This window comes from Ochotona curzoniae, unplaced genomic scaffold (genome assembly GCF_017591425.1).
Source record: "Ochotona curzoniae isolate NIBS_2020 unplaced genomic scaffold, NIBS_Ocur_1.0 scaffold_4506, whole genome shotgun sequence".
Lineage (NCBI taxonomy): Eukaryota > Metazoa > Chordata > Mammalia > Lagomorpha > Ochotonidae > Ochotona > Ochotona curzoniae.
The window spans coordinates 41,045,700-41,059,698 of NW_024467119.1; the positions used below are offsets into that span (position 1 = coordinate 41,045,700).

Below are 13,999 nucleotides of genomic sequence, written 5' to 3' on the forward strand. Positions count from 1 at the left end.
TTCAGTCATTTCTGTCATATTAATTAAAAAAAAAAAACCTGGGGTAGGAGAATAACAGATTTCAATCCCCAAAAAAGTTTAAGGAAAATAAATTTGAAGAAAAACAATCAGAAAATGAATAAGATATCTAACAATTGTGTGTAAAAGCAATCCAGAAATCAATAAAGTTTCCTAGAAAAAATGTCTGCAGACATTTTTGAAGAATTAGGATTAGGCTTGCTTAGGATTTTGGCACAGCTTTAAAAGCAGGAAACTGAAGAGGAAAACCAGGAGTCTAAGCAACCAGATGAGGAGCAGCTTCAATATTCACACCTTGCTTCTCCTGCCACTGTCCCCCCATTCCCTCTTTTTTAATATCATGACTGGCCCCTTTCTTTGCTCTATTAAGCTCTTTACTGCTATTTTTCTTTGGATTTATCTTTTCCCCTGGAAATCCTTTTCTTTTTTTATCATCAACATTTAAAATATTGATTTCCTTAATATAATTTTTGTAATCTAAAATGTCACATAAGTACAGTGTGCTAACCGATTGTGCCACTGGGGCCCCAAATGTTTGTAATCTAAAATGTAAAGTAGGGACTTAGTGGTAGGTGGGTTACTGCTGCCTGCAACATCAGCATCCTATATGTGCACCGGCATGAGTTCCTGCTGTTCCACTTCTGATCCAGCTTCCTAATATGTATGGGAAAGCAGTGGAGGATGGTTCCCGTTCTCGGGCCCCTGCACTCAGGTGAGAGGCCTGGATATAGTTCCAGGCTCCTGGCTTTGGCTTGGCTCAGCTTTGGCCACTGTGGCCACTTAGGAAGTGAAGCAGCAGATGGGAGATCTCTTTCTCCCTTCTCTCCATAACTCTTTCAAATACAGAAACCTTTAAAAAGACAAACTTATTTTTAAACATTACCATCATTATTATTATTATTTAGGAATTTGATCTTTGCGCAAACACTATCTTGCCAACTGTACTGTTTAAGGTCATTTTGATGTAAACAAAAGTCTACCTGATCAATTCAGATGCAACTCTTGCAATCCCAGAGGGTAAGGTTTCTCGGGACTGAGTCTTGCTAGGATTTCTCACATTGCATGCTGGATGGCTAACAAAACGGAAAGAGGGCTTAGAAATCAGAAGCATATTAACTATTTGACTTTGGGTAAATGATACATCATTCATCTCCTGTGAAAAGTAGTACTGTCGACTTTTCTCAGAGCTCAGAAAAACAAGCTGAAATTGGAGACATGCCTACCAATTATAACTATACTGGCTAAGTTTATGGGAAATCATGACATACCTTTGTTTACTTTTTAAAAAGATTTATTTATTTTTATTGGAAAGGCAGATACACAGAGTGGAGGAGAAACAGAGAGGAAGATCTTCCATCCGATGGATGGTTCACTCCCCAAGTGACTGCAACGGCTGGAGCTGAGCCAATCTGAAGCCAGGAGCCTGGAGCTCTTTCAGGTCTCCCACACGGGTGCAGGGTCCCAAGGCTTTGGGCTGTCCTCTACTGCTTTCCCAAATCACAAGCAAGAAGCTGGATGGGAAGCAGGGCCTCTGATATTAGAACTGGCGCTCATATGGGATCCTGGCACGTGCATGGCAAGGACTTTAACCACTATGCTATCACGCTGGGCCCTGTTTACCTTTTTTTTTTTTAAAGGAATTTCAGGACCCAGCACAGTAGCCTAGTGGCTAAAGTCTTTGCCTTGAATGCACCGGGATCTCATATGGGTGCCGGTTCTAATCCTGGCGGCCCTGCTTCATATCCAAGTTCCTGCTTGTGGCCTGGGAAAGCAGTCGCAGATAGCCCAAAGCCTTGGGTTCCTGCACCTATGTGAGAGACCCAGATGAAGCTCCTGGTTCCTGGCTTTGGATCAGCTCAGGTCTGGCTCTTGTGGCTGCTTGGGGAGTGAATCAGCAGACAGAAGATCTTGCTCTCTCTTTCTCCTCTTCTCTGTATATCAGACTTTCCAATAAACATAAATAAAAACCTTTTTTTAAAAAAAGGGAATTCCATATTAGCATGTCATTTTGTACTATAATATTTTACAGTCTTGATTACCACATTTTAAAAAATTTTACATATAATTTATATATGTACAAGCTTCTTAATCTTTCTGGGGGTAGAAGGATGAAGCAGAATATAAATATATACATATCCTGCTATTATAGGGACTGACATATTTATACAACTTACAGCAAAGGCTATGATACTTAAAATTTTTTGTTAGAAATATGCAGTGTTATTACCATGCTGCTAGGCTTTGCTTTCAAAAAGTAGAAAATTACGATGGCTTTAGAAGTCCTACTTTTATGATTTATTAGAATATCTATTTGAATATATTAAATATGGACACGGTGTAGATTATAGACAGAACTAAACAACCTAAATTACGATAGCATTTCACTTGCAACATAATGCTGAGTAAATTTTTTTTTGCCATTTCACGTCTATCTATCTCAATTCCCCATCTATAAAATGAAGCAGAGGTGGGGAATCTTACATGCCCTTAGGACTACCTCAATTTTAAGTCTGCAATTTTTTTTATTCAGTGAACCTATTTAGAAAAACAAGGTGAAAGAATAATAATGCCAGCTACTTGAGAACTTTGTTTTCTAGACAAACACCATATGTTTGCATCAGTTCATATAAACAGCTTCTTGTCTTTCCACAGTGTGATCATGCACTCCCAAAGGTTCATCCTTTTGGTTCAATGTTGCACAAGAGTGACATCTAGTGATACACCATGGGGTGATCATTAAGCAAAAATATGGCCAACTCGGATTTCCAAAATGTGGACAATTCATTGTGTGGCTTAGGTAAATACTCCTAAAACATTCCTCACTTCTCCACTCTTCAGATTTTAAAAATGCCAATTAAATTTAACAGTAGCATTGATAATTAAGAACTGAAATTTCCTTCAAAACCCTTAACGTACAAAATTCAATGTAAGTTATTCTCAATGAAAGTGCAAACCTTTGGAATTCTGATATGTTTTAATATTTAGTCTTCACCCTTAGCTATTGCACATCACTGACAAATAACTGGCATTTAAATATGTTTACACAATTAACATTAGGCAAAACATATGCTCCAATCTGTGTTTATATGGGCTGCTTTAGAATCTCTGGAACTATTGTTGCCTTTCAAAGGACACTTCTGAGGTTTGATTAAGGACCATCCAAAAAGAACAGGCACAGTACAAGACTATTGAACTAATGAATTTACAGATCTATCTCCATAAAAAATTACTCTTTATAAAAAACATTCAAACTAGTTTAGCTTTTTAAAAGATAATTATTAGCTGGCATTATTATTTAATAAGGGCAATATAAAACTGGGATAAGCTACTACTATTATAAATTTACTGTCACTGTCAAAAATTTCTATGCAGGTTAAGTTTTCCTTTACCCACGTAACTATTCCTTTATCCAAAATACTTGGGGCTAGAAGTATTTCAAATTTTAGATTTTTCAGAGTTTATAGTATTCCCGTATTCATAACCAGATAAGTTGGAAAGGACATCCAAGCCTAAGCACTAAATTCATTTACGTCTCTGGTGTGTCATATACACTTAGCTAAAAATAACTGCATGCAATATTTTTAGTGCACCTGCATCTTGATTGATCTGTCACATAAGATTAGAACATTTAAGATTTTTGGAATACTGAAGACTGTGAGTTCTGCATTTTCTGATTAGGGATGCTCAACCTGCAGTATCTAGCATTTGTCCTCATCATCAGATATTAACTTGAATTTTATCAGGTTACCAGTCCTTGTTACCACAATAAAATGCTAAAGTTTCTGTCATGTGCTGTTTTAACAAAATACCACTGATTGGGTGATTTTATAACAAACTGAAATTTATTTCTTGCAGTTCTAGAAAGTAGAGGGTACAAATTCAAGGCACTGGCATCAGGGACTTCCTACTGCAGCTTCCACAGTGAGGAATGTTGGGTTCTCTTACAGTTGAAGGCATAGGGAAAGAGAGAAAAGAAGAGGCAGAACTACTTTTATAAAGACATTAATTCCATCCACAAAGATGGAGGCTCGTGGCTTAACCTGCTCTTCAAGGTGCCACTTCTTAATATTGTTACTAAGGCAATTAAACTTCAAAGCGAGTTTGAGAGAGGACATTTAAACCATAGTAATATTGTCCTTCATTTATACTGCTACATAAAATATGTAAGAGTAGATAATCTATAAAGTACCATGATTTATTTTCTCAAGGTTCTTGGGACTAAGAGGTCCAAGATCAAAGCAAGAGCAGGTGCCTTGTCTTATGAGGTTTCTGTATCCACAATGGTCTCCAGAGGAAATGAATACTTTGTTTCACACAGCAAATACAGAAAAACAAATAGGGGTTTAGGGGTTCACCCTAGCCCCATTTATAGCAGCTTTTATAATACACTGAGGAGGGCTAAGTCCTTGTTCATGGCCTAATCATCTCCCAAAGGCTCTGCTCTTAACTGTTGAATTGGGGATTAAGCTTCAACAGAAGTTTTCATGGGACACAAGCATTTAACCCAAAACATTCTGAATCTGGCCTCCAAAATTTTATGACCCAAAATACACACACACACACACACACACACACACACACACACACACACACACACAATGCATTTGCTTAATCTTACTAGCTCTTCAAGTCTTAACCTGCTCTAGCATCAACTAAAACTCTGTAGAATTCCATCTTACACAAACCAGATAACGATGAGACTTAAGGTACTATTCATCATGAGGCAACTGCTCTCCACTGTGAGCCTATGAAATCACTTCTAAAATACAAGGGTGGACAGAGAAGGAACAGACATTTCTACTCCAAAGGAAAGAATTGGGGAAAAAAAAACCTGAGGAAGAGAGCGGATAGATATGTGGTTCCAAGTTAAGTCCACACACTAACAAGGGAAACATGATAAATATTGAAGCTTTATATCAATCTGCTTGGACCCTGTGTCTGTCTGTCAACACAGTAGGGCAGTGATTGAGCCAAGTCTCATGGAAGTCTTGTTCCTAAGGCTGTCTTAGGCTGGCAGTGCTTGATGGTATTTGTACTGGTCTAGGATCTTCAGGGAACCCTTGCACCAAAGGCTGAATTGTGGAGCTTCTCCATGGTAACCCCAACCCTACAGTCTGTTATCTATGACTTTTGATGCCACTAGAGTTTACTGCTTATGTCCTGAGGAGCAACTGGGTCCACTTCTGCCCACAGTTAGGGTGGCTAAAGAGTGCTATACAGGAAAGTGTAGCAAAGAAATCAGAGACAAGTCCCATAATCCCACTGGTATGGTGGTCCTGCCTTTGAAGCCATTCTGCAACGCTGGGCCTGCGAGCAGAATGACAGCGTCAGAGAGCTCTGAAAATGTCCTCAGGGGTGCTTGTCCCTGATCCTTAAGAATAGCACTGGGCATCCTTCTTGCCCTATTAAAAATTTCACTCGACTGGATCTTTGGTATCTTCTCACAAACTTGCCTTTTTAAGTCTTTACAACAAGTCCAGAGTGATAATTTTCCAGCTCTTTAAATTGTCTCCTCTTGTTATACATTCCATTTTAATTCATTTTTCATCTCACATTTTATGATAAGCAGTCAAATGAAGCCATGAAACACCATTGACACTCCCCTGTTGATAGCAAGCCTTATAACAAGTTTTTAAAATTCTTTATTTCCTTGATGTTTTCCTCTGAAGGTGACAAAGGCTTTTGCTCCTTTGCTGGGGAGGCATTAGTAATATTCACTGTGCCTCTGTCTCTTCTTTTGCTCTTGGCCATTGCTATTCTGGTTAGCAGATTCCTCTCCTTAGGGCCAGGTTCTAAACTGTGGTGCCCACTGGTCTACACAGGTTGAATTTACTGATTGTGTTCAGTACCTGGTTCTTCTTTTACACTGCCACTCCCTCCAGGAAAGTTCAGTCCCAGGCTCTTGTGCTAGGCTTTCACCATGGTCTCCACAGCCCCAACTCCTGGCTCACCATTTTCCAACCCTTGTGGTCCTGTGATGTGGTCGCACAATTGCCTGCACAGCCTTTCTTCCCCTTCTGATTCATGCAGTGTCCAGAATTAGGGAGACGTTAGCTGTCCTAAATCACTGGGTTGTCAGTGGTGCTGGTCTTGCCAGAACCTGCTGGCCATTAGGTCGAAAGGTCACCCAGACCTATTTTGAGTAAACCTGTAGGATGCCAACTCGGTATTATTTTCCCTGTGAGATCAGTGCAATGCATTGAGCTGGAAGTGAGTGAGTTCTCTCCTGGCTCAGAGTCTGTGCAACTCGCTGTTCCTTCAGCCCTTCCCTCAGCACACAAAAACATGCCGGATTTGGCATTGGTTGGGGTCTGAGTAGTGAAATCCATCCTGTACATGCACCTGCCTGCTGGGGCTCTGCCACTCTATGTCTGCTCATGGTTGAATCAAATAAGCAGGACAGGCAGTTCTAGCCTGGGTTCACCCCGAGCTCCCAGTGAACTCTCCTTCCCACCTGGCCGCTGGTGGAGCTCTGATCATTGACCACCGCTGGGGTATGTGCTCAGTGCGACTCTGCTCTGCTCTCTCTGCTGCTTCCCATGTCCACAGATCTCCAGGAGTCCCTCTGCTGCTGGCCTGTCCTCTCCTATTTCCTGGGATCATGGCCTATTTGCTTCACCCTGACTAGTGAGTCTGTTTAAATGTGTCCTTATCCTATTCTGCCATCCTGTTCTCCCTTCTTCCTGTTTTTCTTTTTCCAGATTTTTTTCCTTAGCTCTAAGCCTAATAATTTTTCTCAATTCCGAACAGAGTCTAAAATATCCAATGTACTGAATATTGTTTTTAAGCTTAGCAAATGCACAACTGAACTCAAGCTTTTTTGCAACCAAATCTATTCTTTCATCAAAGAATTTCCTGTCTCAGAGATTAAGCCACTGTTTGCTCAGATTAGAAACAGGTAAGCCATACTTTCACCTCCTTCCTTCCCCTATATACAAAAAGTTACTAATTCATGTTTTAAAAAATGTAACTAAATACTAAGAAAAAAGTGTTCATTTCTTACCAGATAAAATACCATAAACCCCAGGTTAGGCAATAGGTGATTGCCTCCCCTAAACACGGTTTTACATACTTCTATTCTTGTTTCTCTTCAATTTAATTTCTATAAAGGACAAAAATCTTATGTGAAAGTTTGATTATGCCACTTCTTTACCTAATATTCTTCAATTACTTTCCATATAAGTGAAATGTCAAAACTTAAACTCTTCATATGGGGCCTTGACTTGTCCAGGGTTATCTTCTTATTCTTTTTCCTTTTTTTAAAAAAATATTTATTTACTTATTTGAGGGCCAGGCACAGTAACCTAGTGGCTAAAATCCTCGCCTTGCACGTGCTGGGATCCCATATGGGCGTCGGCTCTAATCCTGGTGGCCCCACTTCTCATCCAGCTCCCTGGATGAGCAGTTGAGGACAGTTCAAAGCCTTGGGACCCTGCACCCATGTGGGAGACCTAGAAGAGGCTCCGGGCTCCTGGCTTCAGATCGTCACAGCTCTAGCTGTTGCGGCTGCTTGGGGAGTGAATCATCGGACGGAAGATCTTCTCTCTCTCCCCTCCTCTCTGTATACCTGACTTTCCAACAAAAATAAGTAAATATTAAAGGTTTATTTACTTATTTGAAAGTCAGAGTTGTTGGGGTAGGGAACAGAGGGAGAAAAAAAGAGAAATTGTTCATCTGCTGGTTCACTTCCTAGATGCCCTCAATGGTCAGGGCTGGGCCAGGACAAAGCTAGGAGTAGCAAGCTTCCTCCATGACTCTTAATGTGGATGGTACTGGCCAAAACATTTGGCACATTTCTCTCCTTTTCCAGGCCATTAGCAGGAAGTTACAACAGAAGTAGATGGGACACGAACTGGTGACTACATGGGGGGCGCTGACACTGCAGGCAGCAGCATTACCTGTTACACAACAGTGCTGCCTCTCCTTCTCATTCTCTACCTGACACTTCACATGTTAGCCCCACTACATTTTATTATTTAAACTTGTCACACCTTGCTTCCCCCCCGAAACCTAACACATTCTTCATGTTGCTTTACAACACTGACACTCATGATTTTTGTCCAGCTAACTCTTTATCACTTCTGTATTTCTTCTAGAAGCGCTTCCTAACATTCTTTTATATTTATCCTTCTCAGAGTACCCCATCCTTTAACAATAGTATCCACCCCACTTTAGTGATTGCTGTTTATCTATCATGCTTCTATTTAACACATATTGAGAACCTACTGCACAATGGCAATTGCATTCTCTTGCTGCAAATAAAATTCAGTGAACACAGGCTATTGCAAAATCACATTTGGGACTTGAGACTAGACCAAGAAACATGTGTCAGTGAGTATTCCCATATATTTCTCTACTAAATTAAACAAAAGTTGATTCCATACTGTTTCTAGCACAGTAGTTGATAGATAAGCATTCACCAGATTTCAAACATGTACAAAAACATCTTACATAGTAAGAAATCTACCATCCATTATCCAGCATAATTTTTCTTTGATAATTCTTTGGATACAATGAAGTATAAAAAGGTAAAGAGGCAAACTGCAGTGTCACAAATATGAGACTGATAGAACACTGTGGTTAATAATTCTGCCACTTACTAGGTATATGTTTTTTTGACAAGACATTTAACTTCTATGAGCCTCAATTTCTTCCTATAAAAAAAAAACTTTAAAAATCAAGTGAGATTGGTGTGGTGCAGTAGCACCACAGATGCATAAGGACAACTGGATTCCCTAACCTTGAGTACCTCTTCAAAGGGCGGAAGAAAGGAAAGTGACACAACATTCCGGGCCAAGTTTTGTCCACCTAGGCCTGTGGCACGGCAGAGGACATGGACAAGCAACAGGCATTAGAATTTACACAGAGAGAACAAAGAGGCCCTGTAAGGACAGATGCAATGTGTCATCTCTTATACAGTGACCACTCAAGTAACTCCCCCAGGTCATTCCTCCACCCTCCTCCCCACCCCACCACAAACACATCTTTCTCACTCCTCCTCTCCCCTCTATCCCTGTCTATCCATACTAGAGGCCCACAGGAGTCTGTAATTTCAGATCCCTCCCTTCCGTAATGCTGAAAAACAAAACAAAACAAAACAACAAAGGATGGATTTGGGGGCCATCACAGTGGTGTGGCGACTAATGCTGCTTCCTACAAAGCCAGCATCTGAAACGCCAGTTTGACCCCCAGCTGTACCACTTCCAATCCAGTTCCTTGACAATGGCCTAGGAAAGGCAGCAGAGGATGGTCCAAGTACTTAAAATAAACTCCAAATTCTAGGGAGAGATCTTCCTGGCACAATCAAAATCTATATAATGTAGCCCCAACTTCTCTCTTCACATTCATTTTTAATAACTTTTTCTATACCCCAACAGTCTTTATCATGTTCCTTCAAAGAGCTTTCACAACTGAAGTTGGGGCTTTCACAACTGAAGTTATCTCAATCTGTAAATATTTCCAGGGTTGGCTTTTTTTTTTAATCACCTAAGTCTTAGCAGAGGCCTTACTGAACCAATCACTCCGCAGTATTCCCGTCCCCCAGCCTCTCACTTCACAGTAATTTACCTTGTTGCATTTACCAGTATCCAAATTCCTTCTTTATATGTTGTTTATATATTTTCTACCTTTTCTTACTAGAATGCTACCTTAGGGATGTTGTCGGTCTGGCTTACCACTGTGAGTATTTACAATGCCTAAAAAGTGCAAGCAAAGGGGATTTCTTAAAAATATTATACTGTTGCCTAAATCGTTTCATGTCTCTGTTGAATGCACATTTGTGAATTTAACCTTGGTTTGACATAACTCTGGGTCCAAGGAACACAAAGTGGTTACTGAACTTCCTTCAAAAACACATCCCTCCTTCAACAAATATTTACTGAATGTATATTAACCGTGTTTCCCATACTGATCACAACATTGAATTTCCTCCCCAGGAAAACGGGCTTTTGTGAAGCAACTTTATTTTACAGGTCTGTACAAATAACAGGAGCATGAAAATACATACACGTCAAAAACTTTTATATACATATTACTTTACAATTACTGCATTTGACTCTTTTCTTTAGTCTTATAATGGTTAAGAACTTATGACAAGAGCCAAGTAAAAAAACAGCATATAAACAGAAGGCAACAAACACAAACGTGTCTTTAATAGGCACATGATGACTAAACGTTTAGTACTGAATTAACTGGGTGTTGGAAAGAGTTAATTTTCACACATCTGATGCACGAAAAGTCAGGGAGTGGGGACGTGGAGGCGAGCACCCCTCACCATCTCCCAGTCTGATCCTGCACAGGCTCTGCACACCATCAGTGCACTGGTGTGGGTGGTCCTGTAGGGCTAGCGAGGCCTCCTGCAGGATGTGTTCCACTACCCCAGTGTGTGCAGCAGAATCGTCTCTAGTCCTGACCTAACAAGCCTGTCGGTCATGATCAAACAACAGCAGTGGGGTTCAGCGGTGAGGGCGCCTCCCCAGGAACAGCAACCCATCCCAGTCACAGGAGCCTAAGGCATGGTTCGTCTGCAGGGATGCACTGCGTGTACAGCAGCCTTTACAACTGTGGTGGTTTCCGATAGGAAAATCTTTTTTTTTTTTTACTTACCTGTGATTTACCCGTCAAATGTGAGGGATGGGAGGAGAAAAAGAAGAGACACATGCTGAGAGATTCAAGAACGGAGTCAGGAAGAGGAAAGAGGCCTATGCCAGCTTCCCCTGCGCCTGGGAAAGGAAGTGTAAAGGAGGTGGAAAGACGCTTCCGGTACTACAGACAGGAAAAACATGAGCGACCAAGGGCCTGGAAGGCAAGAGGAATGGGCCATATCTACGTACTTACGATTCCTTTGGCAGCCCTCTCCTGCGTGTCCCAGGTGCCCAGCAACCGTCACACAAAGCACGAGCCACTCTGCGGGGCTTGGGGTGTGGGGTGTCGCAGCGCGGCTGGGGCGCCCTTTACCGCAAGGGTGGTCGGGAACGGGGGCAGCGGGCGCCCTTTCCTGTGAGGGCGGCCGGGAGTGGGAGCTGTGGGCGCCCTTTCCTTCGAGGGAGGTCAGGAACAGGGATGCGCGGTGTCACGGCCCGGCCTTCAGGGTGGTCGGGAACAGGTGGTGCGGGGAGTCGCGGCCTACCCAGCAGGCACCTCTACCGCGAGGGCGGCCGGGAACGGCGGCTGTAGGTGCCCTTTCCTGAGAGTGTGGTCGGGAGTGGGAGCTGTGGGCGCCCTTTCCTTCGAGGGAGGCCAGGAACAGGCCCGGCCCTCAGGTGTCCTCTGCCGCGAGGGTGGTCGGGAAAAGGGGGCGCGGGGAGTCACGGCCTACCCAGCAGGCACGTCTACTGCGAGGGTGGTCAGGAACGGGGGGGGGCAGTTGGGCGCCCTTTCCTAAGTGGGTGGCCAGGAACGGGGACTGTGGGCGTCCTTTCCTGCGAGGGCGGTCGGGAACGGGGGCGCGGGGTGCCCTTTCCTGCGAGGGGTCGGGAACGGGGGCGCAGGGTGCCATGGCCCGGCCCTCAGGCGCCCTCTACCGCGAGGGCGGCCGGGAACGGGGCGGGGCAGGGGAGGGGCGCGGAGAGTCGCGGCCTACCCTGCAGACACCTGTACCGCGAGGGCGGTCAGCCGGTGGAGGTGCGGCTGAGGTGGGAGCAAGGACCGGGCTGAGGGCAGCAGTGTGTCTGAGTGACGTACTGAGGACGCTGCCCACGGAGGAGAAAGTTCTGGATCCCTGGGGTCTCTGGCATGTTTTTGATCAGTTGCATGCCTTCCTTTCATCTGTCTCTTGCGATAGTTGACCTAAAGGATTGTAAGAGTGTGCAGGGACCCCAGGTGTTAATGCCAGGAAGCCACGGCAGGGGTTGCATGTGCAGGAAGTAATTTAGACCAACTCAGATCATGTGTCAGCCGAAGTGCACAGTTTAAAAAAAAAAATGAGCCATCTTGGAGTGGCGACTGTCGGGGCGCAGGGTTCAGCAGTGCCGTCTACTAGCCGTGGGACATAAGCAAATTCATAATGTCCCCGACCTTGTTTGCTCAGCTAGAAAGTCTGTCGATGAGAAGTGGGAAGTGTCTAAGGGAGAGGCTGGGCACAAAGCAATGAATTCCACTCGTCAGGTGCCCTCGTACCCTCGAGCCCTCGTGGGGACAGGGTGGGAACTTTCCCATGAAACAAAAAAGAGAGCCGCTCTGCTTGGAGGTGGGCAGAGGCCTTGGGTGTTGGGTCCCGAAGGTGGCACATCAAGCTCTTCTAACGAAAGCTCCAGCTTCCCGAATTAGACAAAGAAACAATTGCTATTGGCAAAAGCCCAAACTTCTTGGAAAATAAATTGTCCTTTCCTGTTTTACCTTCCTTTGGAGTTGCAGAACTATGTTTACTGCTGAACAAAGTCAAGCATTTTACTTCAGTGTTTTCTCACCTAGTTCTGATTGTAGTTACAGCTCTTTGTTGGGCAGCTGAGTAAGAAATTGTCTTTTTATTGTTTAACACATTCCTAACAAGTGTGGCGCAGTTTTTCAGGAAGAACTGAAAGTTACTTTCTTCCTTGTTTTAGGAGCATTCACATGTTCTTTGTGGTTCCAAAGCGAAAGAATCGGCTTTGTTCTTATGTGAGAAAAGCAGGTGGATTACCCAGGTTACTGCAAAGAGGAATGAATGCTAGAGCTGGGAAGGTGTCCCCCAGGGCATTGTTTGTTCTGTGCTCCATATGCAACAGACTCAGAGAGTAAAATACTTAGAGCCCACCTAAGGAGAATGGGGGTGGGAAGGAGGAACACATTAACAAATATGGTTTTGCAGTTCTCATTGGTCCAGTGAAACAGGCTAGATTTAATATGAAATAGTTAAACATCGCCAATTCCTTGCTTTTCATTTTCCATTGCAAAGGCAGATATACAGAGAGGAGAGACAGAGAAAGATCTTCCATTTGCTGGGTCACTCCCCAAGTGCCCACAAAAGCTGTAGATGAGCTGATCCGAAGCCAGGAGCCAGGAGCTTCTTTCACATCTCCCATGTGGGTGCAGAGTCCCAAAGCTTTGGGCCATCTCCACTGCTTTCCCCGGGCCCACAAGCATAGAGCTGAAATGGAAGTGAAGCAGCTGGGACGCAACCTGGCAACCATATGGAATTCCAGTGGATGCAAGGGAGGGAATTAGCCACTAGGCTATTACGCTGAGTTTAATTCCTTGCTTTTAAAATGACAGGAAAACAGTTCCCATCTGTTACTGAGAACTACACACAAGTCATACAGAAATGTAATGTTCTGGCGAGGATGTTTTGCCTTAAGACGGTAACACTAGCCTCTGTGAAGCCCTCATTGCACTGGGGCACCTGTTTGTATTCTGTTTGCTCCACTTGCAGTCTCTACAGATAACCTAGGAAAAGCACAAGTACCTGTGCTTTTCAAATACCTGTGCTAGAACAAGTACCTAGCCCCCCGCTACTCAGGTGAGAGACCTAAAATAAGCACCTTGCTTCTGTGTTTAGCATAGCCCAGCACTGGCCATTGAGGTCATCTGGGGGGGTGAACCTAGGAATGAAAGATTCTGTGTCTCTTTGACGCTGTTGTTCAGATAAATAAATCTTTTAGAAATGTACAACTTTTAAACTGAGGTGTGACTAGTATATTAAATGTGAACTGTTCTGCAAAGGCATCTAAGTGTTGAATGGTAGGGGTGTATGTTGGAGGGTGAGCTGCACAATGAGAACTTGAAATTTGGAGAACAGATCTAGCTATTAAAGTCTGTTTCTGCTATGAACGTGTGCAACTGGGATTGAGTTTCTAGCTTCTGGTTTCATTCCTTCCCAGCTCTGGTCATTGTGAGCATTTTAGGGGTGGTCTGGGGCGGGGTGACTCAGTGGCTGGGAGCTGTCAGGATCTATCTGTGCCTCAAAACTTTTATTTTGATGCAAATAATTCTGAAATCTGTACATGGTTTTGGAATAATAGACATTTTTCATGAACTTTAGGAAAATCCCTCTTATGCATGTATT

The 13,999-nt window shown here is 43.3% G+C and overlaps 1 protein-coding gene across 1 annotated transcript in view; it reads right to left on the bottom strand.

Moving 5' to 3' along the window:
• LOC121147171 (sodium/hydrogen exchanger 9B1-like) overlaps positions 1-10,902 on the bottom strand; it is an 84,785-nt gene extending 73,883 nt beyond the window's left edge. Inside the window, exon 1 of the mRNA XM_040966948.1 lies at positions 10,851-10,902. The gene's annotated coding sequence lies outside the window, so the exon portion shown is untranslated. The remainder of the gene's footprint in view (positions 1-10,850) is intronic.
• Between the last annotated feature and the right edge of the window lie 3,097 nt (positions 10,903-13,999).